The following is a 17,826-nucleotide window of genomic DNA, read 5'->3' on the forward strand; positions in this document are numbered from 1 at the left end:
AAAGAAAACAAAAATACGGATTCTAAGGGGTACATGTATCCCAATGTTTATAGCAGAATTGTCAGCAATAGCCAAACTATGGGGAGAACCCAAATGCCCATCGACTGATGAATGGATAAAGAAGATGTGGTATATATATACACACACACACACACACACACACACACATACACATACACACACATATACATATATATATCCATATTCAGCTATACAATAGAATATTACTCAGCCATCAAAAGGAATGAAGTCTTGCCATTTGCAATGACTTGGCTGGAGCTAGAATGTATTAGGCTAAGCAAAATAAATCAATCAGAGAAAGACAAATACCATATGATTTCACTCATATATGGAATTTAAGAAACAAAACAAATAAACATATGGGAAGGGAGGGTGGAAAGAGAAGAGAGGGAAATGAACCACAAGAGACTCTTAACAATAGAGAAGATACCAAGGATTGATGGAGGGAAGAGGGTGGGGGATGCACTAGATGGGTGATCGGTATTAAGGAGGACATTTACGATGAGCACTAGATGTGGTATGTAAGTGATGAATCACTGAATTCCACTCCTGAAACCAATATTGTATATTAAATAACTAAAATTTAAATTAAAAGAACAACAATAAAGAAAAAGAAGGAGCTTTTACTATATTTACATCCAACAGAACTTCACGAAGAACAATCCTTATTGCACAATCAGGTCCCTTGGTGGGCGAGGCATTTCATGTGGTGCAGTGGATTGGAAGGATTAGGACTGTATGGGGCATCAGTTCTTCCTGAGGGTAGCTTGGGGCTCCTCTAGCTCCCCCGCCCCCAACTTCCACGAGTTTATCTGTGTTTTTGTGTCAGTACCATACTGTTTTGATTACTACAGCTTTATAATATAACTTGAAGTTCAGAATTGTGATGCCTCCAGTTTTGCTTTTCTCTTTGAAGATTGCTTTGGCCATTCAGGGTCTTTGTGGTTCCATGCAAATTTCAGGATGGTTTGTACTAGTTCTGTGAAAAATACTCTGGTATTAATAGGAATTGCATTAAATATGTAGATTGCTTTGGGTAGTGCAGACATTTTAAATGTTTGGTAGAATTCACCTGTGAAGCCATCTGGTCCTGGACTTCTGTTTGTTGGGATTTTTTTTTTTATTCTGTTTCAGTGTCTTTGGCAGTTTAAATTTTGGTCTGTTCAAATTTTCTATTTCTTACCGTTTCCGTTTTGAAAGTTCATATGTTTCTATGAATTTATCCATTTCTTCTAGTTTGTCGAATTTGTTGGCATTTAGTTTTTCAGAATACTCCTTATAATTGTATTTCTGTCATTTTGATTGCTATTTCTTTTCTCTCATTGTGATTTTATTCATTTGCTTTGTTTCTCTTTTTTTCTTGATAAGTCTGACTAGAGGTTTACTGATTTTATTGATTTTTTCAAAGAACCAGTTCCTGGTTTTATTGATTTATTGTATTGATTTTTAGTTTCTATACCTTTTATTTCTGCTCTAATCTTTATTATTTCCTTCTTTCTGCTTGTTTTGGGTTTTGTTTGTTGTTCATGCTCTATCTCCTTTTGGTGTGAGATTCAGTTGTTTGAGATGTTTCTTGCTTCTTGAGGTAGGCCTGTACTGCTATATACTTCCCTCTTAGGACCACTTTTGCTGCATTCCAAAGGTTTTGGACCACTGTGCTTTTATTTTCATTTGTTTCCATGTATTTTTTAAATTTTTTCTTTATTTCTTGGTTGATTGATTTATTGTTTAGTAACATGTTATTTAGCTTCCATGTATTTGTAGTCTTAACAGATTTCTTTCTTGATTTCTAGTTTCATGGCATTGTGATCAGAAAAGGTACAGAGTAGGACTTTGATCTTCTAGAATTTGTTGATGCTTCTTTTGTGGCCTAATATGTGATCTGGAGAAAGTTGCATGTGCACTTGAAAGGAATGTGTATTCTGCTGTTTTAGGATGGACTGTTCTGAATATATGTTAAATCCATCTGGCCCAGTATGCAATTCAGTCATTGTTTCCTTGTTGATTTTCTGTTTAGATGATCTGCCCATTGATGTAAGTGGGTGTTAACATCCTACACTGTTATGGTATTATTATCAATTAGTTCCTTCATGTTTGCTATTAGCCTTTTTATGTATTTGGGTATTTCCATGTTGGGTGCATAAATACTTGCAATTGTTAGATATTCTTGCTGGATTGTCCCCTTTATTATGATATAGTGTCTTTCCTCACCTCTTGTTACATTCTTGGTTTCAAAATCTAATTTGTCTGATATAAGTATTGCTACTCTGGATTTCTTTTGACATCTATTTGCATGGTAAATGTTTCTCCATCCCCTCCTTTCAATCTGCAGGTGTCCTTAGGTCTGAAATGAGTCAGTCAACTGTAGGCAGCATATTGATGGATCTTGTTTTTTGTTTTGATTTGTTTTGTTTGTTTAATCTATTGTGTTACTCTATACCTTTTGATTGGAGCATTTATTCCATTAACATTCAAAGTATTATTGATAGATATGTATTTATTGCCATTTTATGACTTGTTATGTGGTTGTTTCTAAAGATTTTCTCCAATCCTGTATTGTCTTTCTCTCTTTCAGGGTTTACTGGTTTTCTTTAGTGATATATCTGCATTTATTTATCTTTATTTTTCTCATATTTGTTAGTGGTTTTTCCTTTGTGTTTACCATTAGGTGTGTGTATATCATCTTCTGCTTATAGCAGTCTGTATTAAGTTGATAGTCATTTAGGTTTGAACCCATTCTTTTCTCCTCTCCTCCCCACGTTTTAAGTATATGGTATCATATTTTACATCCTTTTTTTTGTGAGTTCCCTGACATATTTTTTATAGAAAAAAATATTTTTACTATTTTTGTGTTTCCTAGTTTCATACTGTCATGTTTGGCTTTTTTTTTTTTTTCATCCAAAAAATCCCTTTTAATATTTCTTGCAGGGCTGGTTTAGTGGTCATGAACTCCTTCAGTTTTTGCTTGTCTGGAAACTCTTTATCTCTCCTATTCTGAATGATAGCTTTGCTAGATAGAATATTCTTGACTGCAGATTTTTGCCATTCAGCACTTTGAATATATGATGCCACTCCCTCTGGCTTGGAAAATTTCTGCTAAAAAATCCCCTGATATCCTATTGGGATTTCCCTTGTATAGTACTATCTTCTTATGTCTTTCTGCTCTTAAAGTTTTTTTCTTTGTCGCTATATTTTGCCAATTTAATTGCAAAATGTCTTGATATGTATCTGCTTTTGTTGATTTTGATGGAGATTCTCTGTGCCTCCTGGATCCGGATGTCTGTTTCCTTCTCCAAATTAGGGAAGTTTTCAGCTATTATTTCTTCAAATGAAATTTCTGCCACCTTTTCTCTTTCTTCTTCTTCTGTGATTCCTATAATACAAATATTATTACATTTGATGCAGTCACTGACTTCCTAAAAGCTATTCTCTTCAGTTTCACTTAATTACTTTGCGGAGGGGAAGATGGCGGCGTAGGAGGACGCTGGGCTCACCGCGTCCTGCTGATCACTTAGATTCCACTCACACCTGCCTAAATAACCCAGAAAACCGCCAGAAGGCTAGCAGAACGGATTCTCTGGAGCCAAACACAGACGAGAGGCCCACGGAAGAGGGTAGGAAGGGCTGAGAGGTGGTGCGTACTACACGACTGGTGGGAGGGAGCTGGGGGGGAGGGGCAGCACGCCAGCCAAGCAGAGACCCCGAGTCTGGCTTGCAAAAGTGGAGAGGCCAGAGGAAGTGTGTTCAGACAGCGAGCAGGACTTAACATCTTGAAGGTTATAAGTTAACAGCTCTGCTCAGAGAGCGGGAAGGCTGGAGGACAATGGGAAGGAGAGTTGTTGAGGCCCGGGATGACAGAGTTCAGCTTGGCAGGGAACAAAGGCGCTCACCAGCGCCATCTCCCTCACCCATCCCCCAGCCAAAATCCCAAAGGGAACCAGTTCCTGCCAGGGAACTTGCTTGCCTGAATGTGCCATGTTTTAACTAGGCGTGCTCTGGTCTGTTTGTTAATCAACATCTGTCATTGTCATTGGAACTGAAGCTCCACAAATCTTTTGAGTCAAGAGAGGTGGTGTTGGCAGGAGTTTGTGCCTATCTTCTTGGGGAGAGGGGCCACCTCTCTGGTACTGAGGAAGGGCTGTTCCACCAGGGCCTAGGGGAGGCAGGACTTGGTATAAGTAAGGCAGGTAGTTAGTGTTTGCTCTGTTGCCACAGATGGCTTTGCTGATTGCCACAGGTGCCTCTGTGCTTATGCTGAGGTGTCAGGGAAGGAAGTAGCACCAGCCGGTTCCTTTGTTCTAGAGGGGTCTCTCTGGGAACACTGTCTCTCTGGGACAGCTCCAAGGTAAGCAAATAACCTCCTCACTGTGTGCCCCAGGCGATCTCTAGATTGCTGTTTCCACACACTGTATGCCTGCTGGTTGTTTGCCTGACTTCTTTCCAAGAGCAACACAATTTGGTTGTCTGGATATCATATATCTACAGTGAAAGCAGATGAATGTGTCAGATGTTTTTCCCTTTTTACTAGCTGATCAAGATCTTCAGTTCATGGCTGATCGGCCATCATGTCATAGATGTTAGTCAGCCACGTGCAGTGTTTTCAGTCTTTGGAACACAAATCCACACCCACACAGATCTGGGGCTTTACATCTTTGGGATATTGTTTCCTCACTCAGTAGTCAGGGAGTTCAGAGTTCAGGGCTTTAGGCTTCAAAACCACCAGAGACTGAGGGCTGTAGATTACTCTCAACTGACATGGCATCCCTGAGACTAGTCTGCGTTTGGATGAACCAAACCAGTGAAGTCTGTAAGAAGCTCCATTGGTTTCACAATTAGTTTATCACTCACCTTTTACAGCCAGAAGCCAAAAGCAAAATGGGTATTAGACTGCCCAAAGATTCACTGTATTAAGTACTCAAGTGTCTTAAATGGAGTGTAGAAACTGCAGGTCATAATCTTCCCTTATCTCTACTAGGTTTAATTTGTTTCTCTATAAGGAATACATTTCATAGATAATTGCCTCTATTCTCTCTCCACAACCGTTTCGAAAATACCATGCTTTCTTCTTATAACAGCTGATAAGTTATTAGTAATAAAGAATTCTGCCTTTTCATTCTTAACTCATTTGAAATGCAATATATTTGAATACTTTAACATTCACCCTCAAACTAATCTTCTTCGGAAACATATCCCAGAAAGTCCAAAGTAAATGGAACTTTTTGGTAAATCAGACTTTTTATTTAGACAAGGACTTAGAGATATTTTAATCTCTTAGGGCATACAAGAATTTATAAATTATTTTAAACCAATGAAGAGTAGTATTTATGTATTTTGAATGTTAGCAACCTCACCTTTACTGGAATGGGGAAAAGAGAATACATTTTGAAAGAAATACAAGAAAATGCATCGACAGTCCCACCAATTGGAGTTAAGCATATTAACTTTTTAGCATATTTATTTCTGTTTTTCCCCCCTCAGGTTAAAAAAAATGCACGTTATAAATGAACATACAAAAATTTCTTGAAAAATTAGAATGTTACTCCCATTTCCAAGTAAACTTTTATCTTCACCTTCACCTCTGTCATGATCCATATAGATTCAACCTCCAAGTACAGACAATTGCTTTATCAGAATGTTTCTATGCACTTTTATACACACCACACACACACACACACACACACACACACACACACAAAGTGGTTTTTTTTTTCTGAGTTTTTTTAAACATAAAATAGTTGCACACTTGATTTATCAGCTTACTTTTGCATTCAACATTATTTTTGAGGGCTCTCTGTATTGGTGAATACAGACAGAATAATTCACTCTTATAACAATTGAATGATAATTCATGGTATTTAATTTCATTATTTCCCTATTGCATTGTGAGGTTACTTTATTTTCTTTTCTGTAATAAAGCATATAAAATGTTAACCTTTGTCTCTGTCTCCTTATCCAAATGTATTTCTTTAATCCAGAGACCTGAAAGTAGAATTGATGAGAGATTGGGTATATACATTTTCACATTTAATACATACAACCAAATTGCTTGCAGAATGGTTGTAATGATTTTTACTCCCATCAGGGAAGTGTTGGAGAATGTGGATTTGTATACTCTCACCAATATTTAACACAGTTGGATATTAAAACATTGCCCTTCCAGAAAGATGAAAAATAATTATCATTACTTTATTTGTTAATTTAAACTTAATTTAAATTTTAGTCAGTTAACATACTGTGCAATATTGGTTTTAGGAGTGGAATTCAGCGATTCATCAATTACATACAACACCCAGGACTCATCACAACAGGTGCCCTCCTCAGTCAGTACCCATCACCTACCCAGCCCATCTCCTACCCAACTCCCTCCATCACTCCTCAGTATGTTCTCTATTGTTAAGAGTCTCTTGTTCATTTCCTTTTCTTCTCTTTCCAACTCCTCTTCCCATATCTTCATCTGATTTGTTTCTTAAATTCCACATATGAGTGAAATCATATGGTATATGTCTTTGTCTGATTGACTTATTTAGCTTAGCATAATACATTCTAGCTCCATCCAAGTCATTGCAAATGGCAAGATTTCATTGTTTTTGATGGCTGAGTACATTGTCTGTGTGTGTGTGTGTGTGTGTATAATGGATACCTATAGTTTTATAGTTAATTTGTATTCCCACCAACAGTGCAAGAGCATTCCCCTTTCTCTGCATCCTCACCAACACCTGTTGTTTCTTTTGTTGTTAATTTTAGCCATTCTGAGAAGTGTGAGGTGATATCTCACCATGGTTTTGATTTGTATTTCCCTAATGGTGATTGATGTTGAGCATCCTTTTCTGTGTCTGTTAGCTATCTGGATGTCTTCTTTGGAAGTGTCTACTTATGTCTTTGGCCCATTTCTTAATTGGGTTATTAAGCTTTTTATCTTGATGAGGTTCCAAAAATTCATTTTTCCTTTTGTTTCCCTTGCCTCCTGAGACATATCTAGTAAAAAGTTGTTCCAGCCAAGATCAAAGAGGTAGCTGCCTGTGTTTCTATATCCACTCATCTATTGATGGGCACTTAGGCTGCTTCCATAATTTGGCTAGAGCAAATAACATTGCACTAAGCATAGGGGTGCATATATCTTTTCCAATTAGTGTTTCTGTATTCTTTGAGTAAATACTCAGTAGTAGAAATATAGGATCATAGGGTAGTTCTATTTTTGACTTTTTGAAGAAACTCCATACTGTTTTCCACAATGGCTATACCAGTTTGCATTCCCACCAACAGTGCATGAAGGTTCCTTTTTCTCCACATCCTTGTCAATATCTGTTGTTTCTTGTTTGTTTGTTTGTTTGTTTTATTTTAGCCATTCTGGCAGGGGTGAGGTGATATCTCATTGTGGTTTTGATTTACATTTCCCTGGTGATGAGTGATGTTGAACATCTTTTCATGTGTCTGTTGGCCACCTGGATGTCTTCTTTGGAGAAAAGTGTTATACCTTTTTCTCATTTTTAAGTAGATTATTTTTGGTGTTGAGTTGTATAAGTTCTTTATATATTTTGGATACTAACCTTTTTTCAGATATGTCATTTGCAAATATTTTCTCCCATTACATAAGTTACCTTTTAGTTCTGCTGATTGTTTCCTTCGCTTCCTCCTTGTGCAGAAGCTTTTTATTTTGATGTAGTCCTAATAATTTATGTTGTTTTTGTTTCCTTTGCTTGAGGAGACATATTTAGAAAAATGTTATGGCTGATGTCAAAGAAATTACTGCCTGAGCTCTCTTTTAGGATTTTTATGGTTTCAGGTCTCAAATTTAGGTCTTTAACCCATTTTTAATTTATTTTTGTATATGGTGTAAGTGGTGTAGTTGCGTTCTTTTGCATGCGGCTGTCCAGTTTTGCCAACACCACTTGTTGATGAGGCTTTCTTTTTTCCACTGCAAATTCTTGCCTCTTTTGTGGAAGAATCATTGACCATATAATGGTGGCTTTATTTCCGGGCTCTCTATTCTGTTCTATTGATCTATGTGTCTATTTTTGTGCCAGTATCATACTGTTTTGATCACTACATTGATCAAAGTTGTAATATAACTTCAAGTCTGGGATCGTGATTCCTCCTATTTTGTTGTCTTTCAAGATTGCTTTGGCTATTTGGAGTCTTTGTGGTTCCGTAAAAAAATTAGGACTATTTTTTCTAGCTCTGTGAAATATATTCTGTTTTTATTTTGATAGTGATTGCATTAAATATGTAGATTGCTTTGGGTAGTTTGACATTTTAACAATATTTGTTTTTGCAATCCATGAGCATGCAATAGCCTTCCATTTGTTTGTATCATCTTCAATTTCTTTCATCAATGTTTTCTAATTTTCAGAGTTAACATTTTTCACATTCTTGGTTAAGTTTATTCCTAGATATTTTATCATTTTGTGTGTAATTATAAATGGACTGTTTTCTTACTTTCTTTTTTTAGTGTATTATTTCTTTCATTATGAGTGTATTTTTATTAGATTTTTATTAGTGTATTATTTCTTTTATTATTAGTGTATAGAAATGCAATGGATTTCTGTATATTGATTTTGCATCCTTTGACCTTACTAAATTTATCAGTTCTAGCAGGTTTCCTTTCTTTCTTTCTTCCTTCCTTTTCTTTCTTTCTTTCTTTCTTTCTTTCTTTCTTTCTTTCTTTCTTCTTTCTGGTTTTCTCTGTAGAGTATCATGTCATGTGCAGATAGTGAAAGTTTTACTTCTTCCTGACCAATTTGGGTTTATTTTATTTCTTTTTTGTTGTCTGATTTCTGTGACTAGAACTTCCAGTGCTATGTAGAATAAAAGTGGTGAGAGTTGACATCCTTTTCTTATTCTTGACTTTAGGGGAAAAGTTCTGAGGTTTTCCTCATTGAGAATGATGTTCGCTGTGGGCTTTTCATATATGATCTTAATTATGTTGAGATATCCCCACTCTAAATTTGCTTTGTTAAGGACTGGAATTTTTTTCATGAATGGATGTTGTATTTTGTCAAATACTTTTTCTGTGTCTATTGAAATGATTGTATGGTTTTATTCGTTCTCCTGTTTATGTGATAAATGACATTGATTTGTTAATATTGAAATATCCTTGCATCTCAGCAATAAATTCCACTTGGTCATGGTGAATATTTTTAAATATATTGTTAAATTTAGTTTGCTAATATTTAGTTTGAATATTTTTATATCTATGTTCATCAGAGACAAGAGCATGTGTTTCTTTTTTTTGTGGTGTCTTTATTTGGTTTTCATCTCAGGGTAATGATGGCCTCAGAGAATGTATTTGAAAGCTTTATTTCCTTTTCTATTTTTTGGAATAATTTGAGGGAATAGTTATTAACTCTTCTTTGAACATTTGGTAGAATTCACCTGTGAAGACATCTGGTCCTGTACTTTTTTTTTTGTTGGGAGTTTTGGATTACTGATTCAATTTCATTGTTGATAATCAATCCATTCAAGTTTTCCATTTTTTCCTGCTTCAGTTTTGGTAGGTTATATGTTTCTAGGAATTTTTCCATTTCTTTCAGGTTATCTAATTTGTGGGCATATCATTTTTCTTAATATTTTCTTATAATTCTTTGTATTTCTGTGATGTTGGTTATTTTCCCTCCTTCATTTCATTTTTTTGAAGACAGTACCATATACTCTATTGATCATACATGGCACAGTAGGAATCCCCAAGCTCCTCCCCTTCCTCAGAGGGTCTACAATATAAACTGTGGAGGTTGGGAGCTTCTCAGTATGTTGGCAGGTGAGTTGGGGCAAGGACTCCCCAGCAACTGAGGGCCTCTGTCTTCCTCTTGCTCTTGCTGGGGCTAGTGGTCCAGGGGGGTCTTACTCCTTGGAGGCCATGTGGACCATAATGTCCACCCAGTCGCTGAAGCCAAATTCAATGTGTCAAGGAAATGAGCTTGACACAGTGGTCATTGAGAGCAATGCAGTCCCAGCATCAAACATGTAAGAGTGAGTGTTACTGTGAAAGTCTCAGTAGACAACCTGGTCCTCAGTGTAGTCCAGGATGCCCTCGAAGGGGCCCTCTGATGCCCGCTTCACCACTTCCTTGATGTCATTGTATTTGGCAGCTTTCTCCAGGCAGGGGGTCACATCCATGATTGACATGTTGAGGGTGGGTACATGTAAGGCCATGCCAGTCAGTTTCCCATTGAGCTCAGGGATGACCTTGTTTACAGTCTTGACTGTACCAATAGAAGCAGGGATGATGTTCTGGACAGCATATTTATCATTACACAGTTTCCCAGAGGGGGTATCCACAGTCTTCTGGGTGGCAGTGATAGCATGGACTGTGGTCATGAGTCCCTCTATGATGCTGAAGTTGTCATGAATGACCTTGGTCAGAGAGGCCAAGCAGTTGGTGGTGCAGGAGGTATCTTGACAGAGTTGTCAGACTTCTCATGATTCAAAACGATCACAAACATGGGGGCATCAGCAGAAGGAAAAGAGATAATGACCCTCTTGGCTCCACCCTTCAAGTGAGCCCCAGGCTTCTCCATGGTAGTGAAGACCCCAGTGAATTCCACAATATACTCAGCACCAGCATCACACCATTTGATATTTGTGGGATCTTGCTCCTGGAAGATGTAGCTGGGCTTTCCACTGATGAAAGTTTCCTGTTCTTGGCCTTGTCTGTGCTGTGGAATTTGCCGTGGGTGGAATCATAGTGTGGAACATGTAGATCATGTTGCTGAAGTCAAGGAAGGGGTTATTGATTTCAACAATATACACGTTTCCAGTATTAAAAGCAGCCTTGGAACCAGGCCCCCCAATATGGCCAAATCTGTTTACTCGAACCTTCACCATCATGTATCAGGGACATGGCTGGCACTGCACCAAAAGATGCACCTGTCAAATGGGAAAGAGCAGAGAGCCTGTCCTCTTTTGTTTCTAATTTTGTTTATTTGACTCCTTTTTTATTTTTATGACTCTGGTTAAAGGCTTATCAATTTTGTTGATCTTTTCAAAGAACCAGCTCCTGGTTTCATTCATCTCCTCTATTTTTAAAATTTTATTTTCTATTTTGTTTATTTCTGTTCTAATATTTATTATTTCTTCCCTTCTGCTGGCTTTGCATTTTGTTCTTCTTTTTTAGCTTCTTTAGGTGTAATGATAGGTTGTTTACTTGAGATTTTTCTTGCTCTTTGAGGTAGCCCTGTATTTCTATATACTTCCCTCTTAAACCAGCCTTTGTTGCATCCCAAAGATTTTGGACTGTTGTGTTTTCATTTTCATTTGTCTCCAAGTGTTTTTTTAATTTTTTCTTTGAATTTTTGGTTGACCCATTCATTGTTTAGTAGCATGTCATTTAATCTACATGTATTTATGGTCTTTCTAGATATTTTCTCATGGTTGTTTCCTAGTTTCTTAGCGTGGTGATTGGTAAAGATCCATGATATGACTTCAATCTTCTGAAATTGTTGAGTCTTGTTTCATGGCCTAATATGCTGTCTATTCTGGAGAATGTTCTATATGCATTTGAAAATAATGTGTATTCTGCCATTTAGGACGGAATGTTCTGAATAGGATGAATAGGACGGACTGCTCTGTTAGATCCATCTGGTCCAATGTGTCATTCTAAGCCACTGTTACTTTGTTGATTTTCTGTTTATCTAAGATCTGTCCATTGATGTAAGTTGGTGTTAAAGTTATTATTGTATTACTATCAATTATATCCTTTATGTATGTTATTAGCTGCTCTACTTTTTGGGGTGCTTCAAGTTGGGTGCATAAATATTTATAATTGTTAGATCTTCTTGTTGGATTTTTCCCTTTTTGCTAATGTACTGTCCTTTTTTGTCTCTTTTTACATTGTTGGTTTTAAAATCTAGTTTGTCTAATATAAGTATTGATACTCTGGCTTTTGTTTGACATCTATTTGCACAATAAATGTCTCTCCATTCCCTCACTTTCAATCTGCAGGTGACTTTAGGCCTAAAATGGATCTCTTCTTTTTTTTTTAATTTAAATCCAAGTGAGTTAACATATAGTGTAATAATGATTTTAGGAACAGAATTCAGTGATTCATCACTTACATATAACACCCAGTGCTCATTCCAACAAGGGCCCTCCTTAATACCCACTAACCATTTAGCCCATATCCCACCCAACACCCCTCCAGCAACCTTCAGTTTGTTCTCTGTATTTAAGAGTCTCTTATGGTTTGTCTCCCTCTGTTTTTGTCTTATTTTTGTTTCCCTTTCCCTATGTTATCTCTTTTGCTTCTTAAATTCCATATATGAGTAAACTCATATATTTGTCTTTCTCTGACTATTTCACTTAGCATAATACGCTCTAGTTCCATCCACATTGTTGCAAATGGCAAGATTTCATTCTTTTTCATTGCCAAGTAGTATCCCATTGTATACATATACCATATCTTCTTTATCCATTTGCTAATCAGTGGACATTTAGGCTCTTTCCATAATTTGGCTATTGAAGATAATGCTGCTATAAACATTGGGGTCCATGTGCCCCTATGAGTCATCATTTTGTATCCTTTGGGTAAATACCTAGTAGTGCAATTGCTGGGTCATGTAGTGGTTCTATTTTTAATTTTTTGAGGAACTTCCATACTGTTTTCCAGAGTGACTGCACCAGTTTGCATTCTCACCAGCAGTGCAAAAGTGTTTCCCTTCCTCTGCATTCTTGCCAACATCTGTTGTTTCCTGAGTGTTCATTTTAGCCATTCTGAGAGGTGAGGTGATATTTCATTGTGGTTTTGATTTGTATTTACCTGATGATGAGCAATGTTGAGCAACTTTTCATGTGTCTGTTAGTCATCTGGATGTCTTCTTTGGAGAACTGTCTATTCATGTCTTTTGCCCATTTCTTAACTGGATTATTAGATTTTTGGGTGTTGAATTTGGTAAGTTCTTTATAGATTTTGGATACCAACCCTTTATCTGATATGCCATTTGCAAATATCTTCTCCCATTCTATCAGTTGCCTTTTAGTTTTGCTGATTGTTTCCTTTGTGTGTAGATTTTTATATTGATGAGGTCCTAATAGTTCATTTTTGTTTTTATATCCCTTGTCTCTGGAGACATGTCAAGTAAGAAGTTGTTGCAGCCAAGGTCAAAGAAGTTGTTTCTTGTTTTGATGGCTCCCTGTCTTATATTTAGGTCTTTCATCCATTTTGAGTTTATTTTCATGTAGGGTATAAGAAAGTGGTCTAGGTTGATCTTCTGAATGTTGCTGTCCAGTTTTCCCAGCACCATTTGCTGAAAAGACTGTCTTTTCCATTGAATGTTCTTTCCTGCTTTCTCAAAGATTAGTTCGCCATACATTTGTGGGTCCATTTCTGGGTTCTCTATTCTGTTCCAGTGATCTACGTGTCTGTTTTTGTGCCTATACTGTACTGTCTTACAGCTTTGTAATACAGCTTGAGGTCTGGAATTGTGATGACTACAGCTTTGATTTCCATTTTCAACATTACTTTGTCTATTCGGGTCTTTTCTGGTTCCATACAAATTTCAGAATTGTTCTAGCTCTGTGAAGAATGCTTGTATTATTTTGATAGGGATTGCATTGAATATTTAGATTGATTTAGGTAGTATTGACATTTTAACAAGATTTGTTCTTCCAATCCAGGTGCATGGAATGTTTTTCCATTTTTTTATGTCTCCTTCAATTTCTTTCATAAGCTTTTCATAGTTTTCAGTATATAGATCTTTTACCTCTTTGGTTAGATTTATTCCCAGGTATTTTATGGTTTTTGATGCAATTGTGAATGGGATAGATTCTTTTATTTCTCCTTCTGTGGCTTCATTATTGGTGTATAGAAATGCAACCGATTTCTATACATTGATTTTATATCCTATGACTTTGCTGAATTCATGTATCTGTTCTAGCAGTTTTTGGGTGGAGTCTTTTGGTTTTCCATGTAGAGTGTGTTGTCTGATTGTTGAGCCTAGGACTTCCAACACTATGTTGAATAACAGTGTTCAGAGTGGACATACTTGTCTTGTTCTTGACCTTAGGGGGTAAGTTCTCAGTTTTTTCCCATTAAGGATGATATTAGCTGTGGGTCTTTCATACATGGACTTTACCATCTTGAGGTATGCTCTTTCTATCCCTACTTTATTGTGGGTTTTTATTAAGAAGGATGCTGTATTTTGTCAAATCCTTTTCCACATCAATTGATAGATAATGTGGTTCTTATCCTTTCTTTTATTGATGTGATGTAACACATTTATTGATTTGTGAATATTGAACCAGCCCTGCATCCCAGGAATAAATCCCACTTGATCGTGGTGAATAATTCTTATAATGTATTGTTGGATTCAATTGGCTAGTATCTTGTTGAGAATTTTTGTACCCATATTCATCAGGGAAATTAGTCTTTAGTTCTCCTTTTTAGTGGGGTCTTCGGTTTTAGAATCAAGGTGATGCTGGCCTTGTAGAATAAGTTTGGAAGTTTTCCTTCCATTTCTATTTTTTTGAACAACTTCAAAAGAATAGGTGTTAACTCTTCTTTAAATGTCTGGTAAAATTCCCATAGAAAGCCATCTGGTCATTGACTCTTATTTGTTGGAAGATTTTTGATTATGATTAAATTCTTTACTGGTTGTGGGTCTGTTCAAATTTTTTATTTCTTCCTGTTTCAGCTTTGGTTGTTTATACATTTCTAGGAATTTGTCCATTTCTTCCAGATTGCCTAATTTGTTGGCGACTAATTGTTCATAATATTCTTTTATTATTGTGTGTATTTTTGAGGTATTGGTTATGATCTCTCCTCTCATTTGTGATTTTATTTATTCAGGCCTCTCCTTTTTCTTTTTGATCATTCTGGTAGAAGGTTATCAATATTGTTAATTCTTTCAAAGAACCAGCTCCTGGTTTCATTTGTCTTTTCTACTGTTTTTTGTTTGTTTTTTTTTTGTTCTGTTTTTGTTGTCAGTATCATTGATTTCTGCTCTAATCTTTACTATTTCCCTTCTTCTGTGGTTTGAGCTTCATTTGATGTTCTTTTTCCAGCTCCTTTAGGTATAAAGTTAGGTTATGTACTTGAGACTTTCTTCCTTTTTTAGGAAGGCCTGGATTGCTATACACTTCCCTCTTATGACTATAGTTGTTGCATCCCAGAGATTTTGGGCTGTCATGTTATTTTTGTTGGTTTCTGTGTACTTTTTAATTTTCTCTTTAATATCTTGGTTAATCTATTAATTCTTTAGTAAGATATTCTTTAATCTCCAAGTATTCATGGCCTTTCCAAATTTTTTCTTGTGGTTGACTTCAAGTTTTGTAGCACTATTCTGAAAATATGAATGATATGATCTCAATCGTTTTGTACTTGCTGAGGGCTGACCTGTGCCCCAGTATGTGATATATTCTAGAGAATGTTCCATGTGCACTTGAGAAGAATGTGTACTCTGCTTTAGGATGAAATGTCCTGAGTATATCTGTTAAGTCCATCTGGTCCAGTGTGTCATTCATAGCCATTGTTTCCCTGTTGATTTTCTGCTTACACGATCAGTCCGTGGTTGTAAGTGGGGAGTTGAAGTCCTCTATCATTATGGTATTATTATCGATGAGTTTCTGTATGTTTGTGATTGATTTATATATTTGGGTGCTGTCAAGATGGGGGCGTAAATATTTACATTAGATCTTCTTGGTGGAAGATTATGATATAATGCCCTTCCTCATCTTTTGTTACAGTCTTTGTTTTATTTTAATTTTAAATATGAAATTTATTGTCCAATTGGTTTCCATACAACATCCAGTGCTCATCCCAACAGGTGCCCTCCTCAATGCCGATTACCAACCCTTCCCTCCCTCCTACCCGCCCCCCCCCCCCCCCCCCCCCGCTCATCAACCCTCAGTTTGTTCTGTTTTTTAGAGTCTCTTATAGTTTGGCTATCTCCTTCTCTAACTTTTTTTTTTCCTTCCCCCCCCCCCCGCCCCCATGGTCTTCTGTTAAGTTTCTCAGGATCCACATAAGAGTGAAAACACATGGTATCTGTCTTTCCTTGTATGACTTACTTCACTTAGCATAACACTCTCCAGTTCCATCCACGTTGCTACAAAAGACCATATTTCATTCTTTCTCATTGCCAAGGAGTATTCCATTGTGTATATAAACCACAATTTCTTTATCCATACATCAGTTGATGGACATTTAGGCTCTTTCCATAATTTGGCTGTTGTTGAAAGTGCTGCTATAAACATGGGGATACAAGTGCCCCTATGCATCAGCACTCCTGTATCCCTTGCGTAAATTCCTAGCAGTGTTATTGCTGGGTCATAGGGTAGGTCTATTTTTAATTTTTTGAGGAACCTCCACACTGTTTTCCAGAGTGGCTGCACCAGTTTGCATTCCCACCAACAGTACAAGAGGGTTCCCATTTCTCCACATCCTCTCCAGCATGTATAGTCTCCTGGCTTGTTCATTTTAGACACTCTGACTGGCGTGAGGTGGTATCTCAGTGTGGTTTTGATTTGTATTTCCCTGATGAGGAGTGATGTTGAGCATCTTTTCATGTCCCTGTTGGCCATCTGGATGTCTTCTTTAGAGAAGTGTCTATTCATGTTTTCTGCCCATTTCTTCACTGGATTATTTATTTTTCGGTTGTGGAATTTGGTGAGTTCTTTATAGATTTTGGATACTAGTCATTTGTCTGATATGTCATTTGCAAATAACTTTTCCCATTCTGTCGGTTGCCTTTTAGTTTTGTTCATTGTTTCCTTTGCAGTGCAGAAGGTTTTATCTTCATGAGGTCCCAATAGTTCATTTTTGCTTTTAATTCTCTTGCCTTTGGAGATGTGTCAAGTAAGAAATTGCTGTGGCTGAGGTCAGAGAGGTTTTTTCCTGCTTTCTCCTCTAGGGTTTTAATGGTTTCCTGTCTCAAATTCAGGTCCTTTATCCATTTTGAGTTTATTTTTGTGAATGGTGTAAGAAAGTGGTCTAGTTTCATTCTTCTGCATGTTGCTGTCCAGTTCTCCCAGCACCATTTGTTAAAGAGACTGTCTTTTTTTACACTGGATAATCTTTCCTGCTTTTTCAAAGATTAGTTGGCCATACTTTTGTGGGTCCAATTCTGGAGTCTCTATTCTATTCCATTGGTCTGTGTGTCTGTTTTTGTGCCAATACCATGCTGCCTTGATGATTACAGCTTTGCAGTAGAAGCTAAAGTCTGGGATTGTGATGCCTCCTACTTTGGTCTTCTTCAATATTACTTAGGCTATTCGGGGTCTTTTGCAGTTCCATACAAATTTTAGGATTGCTTGTTCCAACTTCGAGAAGAATGCTGGTGCAATTTTGAATGGAATTGCATTGAATGTGTAGATAGCTTTGGGTAGTATTGACATTTTAACAATATGTATTCTTCCAATCCACGAGCACAGAATGTTTTTCCATTTCTTTGTATCTTCTTAAATTTCCTTCACAAGCTTTCTATAGTTTTCAGCATATAGATCTTTTACATCTTTGGTTAGATTTATTCCTAGGTATTTTATGATTCTTGGTGCCATTGTGAATGGGATCAGTTTCTTTATTTGTCTTTCTGTTGCTTCATTATTCATGTATAAGAATGTAACTGATTTCTGTACATCAATTTTGTATCTTGTGACTTTGCTGAATTCATGTATCAGTTCTAGCAGACTTTTGGTGGAGTCTATCGGGTTTTCCATGTATAATATCATGTCATCTGCAAAAAGTGAAAACTTGACTTAATCTTCGCCAATTTTGATGCCTTTGATTTCCTTTTTTGTCTGATTGCTGATGCTAGAACTCCAACACTATGTTAAACAACAGCAGTGAGAGTGGACGTCCCTGTTGTGTTCCGGATC

At 36.8% G+C, this 17,826-nt stretch overlaps 1 pseudogene; it reads right to left on the bottom strand.

The window, feature by feature from the left end:
• Positions 1-9,858: 9,858 nt before the first annotated feature.
• Positions 9,859-12,169, bottom strand: LOC106975557 (glyceraldehyde-3-phosphate dehydrogenase-like; annotated as a pseudogene).
• Between the last annotated feature and the right edge of the window lie 5,657 nt (positions 12,170-17,826).

Source organism: Acinonyx jubatus, chromosome E4 (genome assembly GCF_027475565.1).
Source record: "Acinonyx jubatus isolate Ajub_Pintada_27869175 chromosome E4, VMU_Ajub_asm_v1.0, whole genome shotgun sequence".
Lineage (NCBI taxonomy): Eukaryota > Metazoa > Chordata > Mammalia > Carnivora > Felidae > Acinonyx > Acinonyx jubatus.